Source organism: Malaya genurostris, chromosome 3 (assembly GCF_030247185.1).
Source record: "Malaya genurostris strain Urasoe2022 chromosome 3, Malgen_1.1, whole genome shotgun sequence".
Lineage (NCBI taxonomy): Eukaryota > Metazoa > Arthropoda > Insecta > Diptera > Culicidae > Malaya > Malaya genurostris.
The window spans coordinates 220,977,358-220,984,668 of NC_080572.1; positions in this window are offsets into that span (position 1 = coordinate 220,977,358).

Here is a 7,311-nt window from a genome sequence, read left to right on the forward strand (position 1 = left end):
TATATGCCATTTTTAATTTTAATGGCGTTTTTCTGATCCGGAGAGGTTAATAAGCATATGGTAAAAAACCTCATTTTTGAGAAATTGCAGAATCGGAAGTTGGATCTCAATGAAATTCTCTTCAAAATAACTTTCTTTTGAATCAAAATTCGTGCAAATTGTTCAATACCAGTTCCATTTTAGAGTTATAAACCACTATATATTTTGCAAACGATTCAAACTCGTTTGCTGTATTAATTGAACATTTGCGCTAGCAACCCACTATTTAACCTACATGTTGTTTGAGATCTGAAAGATTTTTTAATACTAAATATTGATGACGAACCTTTCATTTTAATCTAATTGTATAAAAATCAGATGCTTCCATCTTCTTCTGTCTATTCAAATATTTTTCGGAATTAATATTCATAAAATTGTAAAAAATTACTCCAATTATCGATGTTATCAGGCTTTAAAAGTAGTTTAATATAAATAAAATTACTAACTTGATTACTATATTCAATTAAAGAAGAATGACCATGCAAACAATTTTGAAGAAATTTAAAGGTGATGTTGGGTAAGATTGCACCAGGATTTTCAAGAAGTAAATAAAAAAGTTTTAGAATGACTGAATAGTCACATATACTTTTACCCGCTTTCGCAAACCTAACTATTAACAATTGTGTCCTACGCCAAGGAAAATAATTAAACAAGTATCATAGATCACAACTTTCAAAATATGCGGGGTTTATTATTCTTACAAAATTGTGTAAATGTTATATTGTGATCGGGAACTTATCGGAGAGTTATTTAGCACAGGTTGCGATGCTTATTCTCATCTGACTGGAGCACTCGAACCTCGTTCTTGGTTACATGCGCTGAGAACGTACGAAGCGTTGTTCATTCATTTTCGGCCGCAGTACATAAATGCTCGAACGAGTTTTTGAGAGAGCAGCTAAAGTTCTTCGCTTGCGTTTGTTGTCTTCTAAGAAAGAGAACAAATTTGTCTAAGCGCAATAAAAAGAGCGCGGCATGCATAAGCTCTGCTGCAACTCTGTGCAACATACAGTTTCCACAATTTAGAAAATAATTTCAATTTTAGTTTTGTTGCCAATTTTTTAATTCACGGTGTTCTGTTTTTTGAACACGTGCGCAAAATGGGCTTATTTTAGTTTTTTCGTGCGCAAAATGGGCTTATTTCCACCTCTGTTTTATACTTTTAGGTAAAGAAAATACCCCAATAAAATGTTTTCAATACATTGTCAAACGAAGTAAGTGAGTTTTCCTTACGTTCTGTGTATTGAAACAATTATACAACTAATAAACTTATCATTTTATTCTCAGTGCAAAATAAACCCAAATAATTTTCTATCCTTCAAACTTTGATATGGACAGCAGTTTTATATAAATTAAACTACCCGATAAAATTAACTGCTCGACTGTAAAATTTGAACTAACGCCATAAATTATTCGCGAGATGGTCCACGGCCTTAGTCAATATAATAAAAGTCCTCGATAAAATTGTTGTTAGTCTTAGCCTCTCGGCAGACAAAATCTCGACTTTAAAAACATTTAAAACATGTGTTGACAAAATTTATTCGAAACGCCGTTTTTACCAATTTCCGAACACTTTTTGAGATGAATCAGTTTAAAATCAAATGAAATTATTATTGGATTTATTATTATAAATTATAAATCATATCCACCATTTAATCAGACCTTCTAGCTTTCAAAACGATATATGAGTTTACGTACAGCAATTTTATCTTCAACAAGTATATAGAAAATTGCAGTTTTTGTAGAAAAAGTTCTTAGAGGAAAACCTACACAATGTCCGAACAATGTCTCATACTTTAATATATCTAGCACCACTGCTGCTTTTTATATTGTTCATTTATACCCGGCTTTAACCTAATGACCACTGCTGAACTATGACGGTTGATCTGGGTTATGGGATGTCTTCACGATAGTTACTCTGATTAGACTGAAGATTCTTTTAAAATGACAAACCAAGTTTCAAAACTTAATGTACAAAAACACACAGAAAAGTCATGTAGACACAAAAATGTCATGTGCATTTTTTTGCTTGCAATTGTTTAATTATATCCACTATTTGAGGAGACCTTCAAGTTTTCTACATGATATATGACCAGCAGGCGCGTATACAGGGGGGTGTTTTAGGGGTTCAAACCCCCTCCGAAACTCAAAAAAGTATGATATTATGTAAACTCTTTTTTTCAAATAAGTAAAAAATAAAATGAATAATTGTCAACAAACGACTCCACAATAAAAAAATTTCAAATAATTATATAAAAAGTTCCATTTGTATGGAAATTGATCAACATGTTCTGAAACACCCCCCGAAATTTTTTTCTGGGTACGCGCCTGATGACCAGAGTACACCAATTCCATCTTTCACAAGTATACAGACATTGTATTTTTACAATCTGATTAGTTACGGCTACGCCTGAGGATGTCCCCTAAATACATATTAAACCATTAAAATGTTGAAAGGAAAGCTGCAGTCAATAGTCAACCTGAACGAAGTTACCGATAGAAGGTAAAACGGATCCATAATACCTCGTATTCTGGCAAGACTCACCACGACCAATTGTTACGACATTTTCAAGGATTGTAGTCAATCAAACTGTCCAATATTTATTCCGATTTTTATCCACCGTATGCGTGGTAATGTTTACACCATCGAAGCATCTGTTTTCATTTCACCTGTGCATATAATGTCACGGTTTCCTTTACATGCATTTAATGTCGTTTTCGCTTGAGAAAACTGAAACTGGCCCAGGGTAGTTTCATCAAACAAACACTTTTCATGAAACTGTGTTGATTTCGCACTTTGCAACGAGGGTTCGAGCAAACCTGATATAAAAACCAGGTTCGAAACTGACTCGATTTTCAGTTCAACAACGTTGAACCTAGGTTCAAAACTGGCTTCAAACAAACGGTTTGACAGCAGTTAGAGTGGAAACTGGGTTAGGTTTGGCATCAAGCGAAAACGATATAAGTTATATCTCATAACATGGTAGGCTACAGAAGAAAACGATTTACTTGTTTTGACAGTTGAACCATGAGGAAGAAGCAGCGTATTCGTGATTTGTTTTACGTGCTAACGTTGCCAAAAAAAATTTCAATCGCCGTTGGAATGTCCCGTGAAAAGGGCCTTAAACCAGGATAAGAAAGGACAACTCTGTTTAGAATTTTCTTCACAACCTACACTGAGCCAAATTATCACTTTCACATTGTATGATATTGTAATGATTTTGCACTATTGGAATTCTCAATGATAGCTATGTGGTGTATTCAACATCATGTCAAGTATATATGTTAATGCTATGAAGCATAACATTCTTCTGGAAGTTATTCTCATATGATTTCAATATAGCAAATGAAAATTCTTGTCTGAATCGAATCTATTAGCGTGTTCTATAGTCACAAATAGGCAAATCATATAAGAAATATCGAAAAACCTTTTGAAATGCATTTGGTATTATATTGAAACGTATTTATACAGATTAATGTAGTCCATTTTATATGCCATTTAAAATAAAACAAAGTCAACGTTCTGTTCATAACAAATTAAAATATTTATTTACATAAACATTACATATTACCGTTTTATTATCATATCACCTAATCATATATCACTTTTATTATAATCCTTTCCGATGTTCGCCAACTCAAATAAACCGATACCACAACCTGATTGAAGTGAAAAAGTATTATTGAGTACAAAATATATACGAAGTAAAATACATACCACTCAAAACGTCTAGAAAATGTTGCGGAAATCCCAACTCGAATAAAACGCGTTGTTCTCGGGTAGCCATCATTATTTTTTCCGTATTTCCCGTCATGACGTCATGCCCAAAATTGAATCTTACACTGTTAAATTTTGTTATATACATGTCATCGAACATTCATACAGCTCATATATGATATTCCCAATATTTTCACTATGGCTATGGATATTTGAAAGTTATTGTATATTATATAAATTTCATATACACTATCAATTATAGTTATATGTTTCCATATGACTTCTATAATAAATGAAAAAAATTGATTCATATGACACATTTAATGAATAGAAAAAAGATTTTCATTTCAGTGTAAGTAAAAATGAAAGATTCTCTTTGTTTACTTCCCCTTTCAATTATTACGGAATATTCCTGTATTTTGCTGTAATTTCTTCAGTTCAGATCAAAAGATGATAATTTTAATTATTATTCTCTGCAAATATTTAGCTAGAAGGATCACAAAGGGTCGCGTACCGTACTCGAGAGAGAATTTTACATTCTCAAATTCAAAGAGAATCTATCATTTGCACTTAGGCCGAACTATTTGTGAAAGTGTCCCATGAAAAGTAAGATTTAAGCAAATCCAGTGCCTTCAATGATAATAATGTCTAATAATCAGCGCATAGTTAGCCATGACTGTTACGGTGGATACGATCGCGCTTGACTATTTCAAGTGTAGAACTACTGACCTGTGTGCGGTGTTGGGAATCGAACCCACTTACCCAACGCGCTACACCCGACCCCTATCTATCAGATAGTTTTCATTCAGCGAATTTTATGAGGTTTTGTCGTGTTTGTGTAAAACCTAACATTGGGATTTTAAGTAGCATGTCCTTCCATGGAAAAAAAAGCAGTACGGTTGTTGTATTTCGACACGATTCTCCGTGCCACACACTCAGAGACATCTGCCGTTCTGCCACTCACTTGCTGAGACATCTGCCGTTCTGGGTTCATTTCAAATCGCTGGATTATTCAACATGGCGCGTCAGGAATGCTAAGATCTGTTCTAAACACCACCCGAATAAAGATGGGCAATCCGTTCGCGGATGATCGAACAGAACTAGTTCTTCTCAAAGAATTAGAAAATCAGAGTTCTCTATTCTTTTCAATATAAATGGAAGTAATTCAATTCTATGAGGATGCATATAGCAATCTAGTAGAAGTTTCATTTCTTCGCAAGAAGTTCCATATCTTCGCGAGTATGGAATAGCTATTTATACCAGTAAATATTCACATAACTTTTCACGTAACAATGATGTGATTATTGTTTTAAGTGTGGTTTTGTCACGAAATAAGTGATCGAAGCCACTTACCGCCAAGAGCGACAGTTACAGGTTCAATACTTTCAAAAGAGTAGACTATCTAAGGCACAAAACGTTATGTGCTTCTAGCAGTAAGAGTTATGAAAAGTTTGTAGATATGCGTTCATATTTATGCCACTATTATTGCTCGATCGACAGGACGAGAGATTAGATTCAATTCTTATCTTTCAAGCCAAACTTCGATCTTTCAAGCAAAGTTTCAAACCAAAATTACTCAGTATACGATGTAAATTGCTACGCTTCCATTACTAGCAAACTCTCCGTATAATACATCGAATGACACATCCTGGCTTCCTACAGTACATCAAATTCCCAAGTTGTCTACTAAAGGGTACCTTCCGTTTCGAAGTGATCATGAAACGTGTCGCACTAATCGGCAACAATCACATTCAATTTGAATGTCGAGGTGATTGTACATTCACCTGCGACGAGTTTATTAAAATTCATAATCGGTACGCACACCTTGTCTCTCACGTGCTAGCCCTGAGTGTTCATTGAGGTCCACTTCCCGCACTTACAATTTGACCCCATCAGTCCTAGCTAAGTGAGTGCATACAACAAATCTCCTAGGGTGGTCAGACAATAACAAATAAACGTTTTAGCCTTTGATCTTGTAGCAGATGTCACTTTCACTTTCAGTTTTAAAGAGTGATTCTATCCATCGTGGAACTTAGAAAAATATAGATAAAGGAACAAATTTTAAATCAATTATAATTCGTTTCTACTTCCGAGAAAGCTCTATTCTTGACACTGCTCGATTACAAGATCATCTGGACGAAACTGCAGTATTCCACTGGCGAGGTTTATCAAAATCAATATGCTAAATATATATTACATATTTTATAATTTTTTATGACATTAGAGTTACACTCAATCACTAGATCATGAAACTAGTCAACAAATTGCTCTATTTAACCGTAATAACTTGAATGTCCATTACATTATTTATTGAGCATCAGTATATAAAAAATTAATTTTCATGCTGGTTTGTTTCAACTTGTCCAAACATGCCCTTGATGCCAAACCTAAGTAACATGCGTTCGAATTTAGTCATGTGCGAGAGTTTATAACTGTCAAGGTTTTTTGTTTTTTTTATTACGGTTACGAAATGCAGCTGTACATACCATAAGTAAAATATTAAGCATCGTGTTGATGCTGTAGTATGAATACCGTACTACTAGTTTCGTTTAATCGCAGATTTAGCATCGTAACGCTTGGACTCGATAGTAATTGTCTATAAACGTGGAGGTGTAGCATCTTCAATTCATAACACATGTTATTCTTTTTTCAATTTGGTAACTGATCATTAATATTTCATTTATTTTACCTTACTCAAGATTCTTCAATCTTTACAGAGCCGGTTTAACGTCCTATATGTAATAAATTTACATAATACATACCCGGTTATCATAATGACGTTTGTCTAGAGTGATCAACAATTTCAACTGAAAGTATATCTAACAACCTGGCTGCCAGAACTAAAAAGAATTCAGGTTTGGAAATTCGATTATTTCGCGACCCACTCTGACCATATAATTAGTGTTGCTCTCGAACAGATTCCTAGTTGAACGTATACATATTAAACAAAACATTATTGCAGCTTATTTAATAAAAATTTGGAGTAGGGAATGTCATAGACATAACTGGGAGATTGGTGTAGGGACGCACACTTCTAAGGAATCAGCTGATATTTCGAACTTTCCTAATACATTCTTCATGATATTTTGAAGTTCTGAAAAGGATCATTGGATACTTTGACGATCTGTAAAAAGCTTTTAAAATTTCAATGAAAATATCGTAATATTAACAATACAATTTCTCCGATGTTTAACACTATTCAGTGCATTTCAAAGAAATCAGAAGCTAATTGTCGGTGTAAAAATTCGATTGCGGTTCAGGTAAATCGCTTTCTAGAAAGGAGGCTAACTTTTCACTCTAATCGAATTGAGTGGAATTTAGAAAGCAATCCAACAAGAGTAACGTTCACGTGGGAGAGGGTAGGAGAGTATAACAAAGAAAGACGTAGTCCTTCGTCAAAATATATGCAGGCTCGTTTAGCGTCACGTCGTGTTCCTTCACAATGAAATCATTGCAGTTTCGTACATGCGATATACAATATGCATTCGAAGTTAAAAGTTTTCTTTTGAACATGAAATAAAAAAAAACAAAAATTACACGTAAGGAGTGTATCGAAA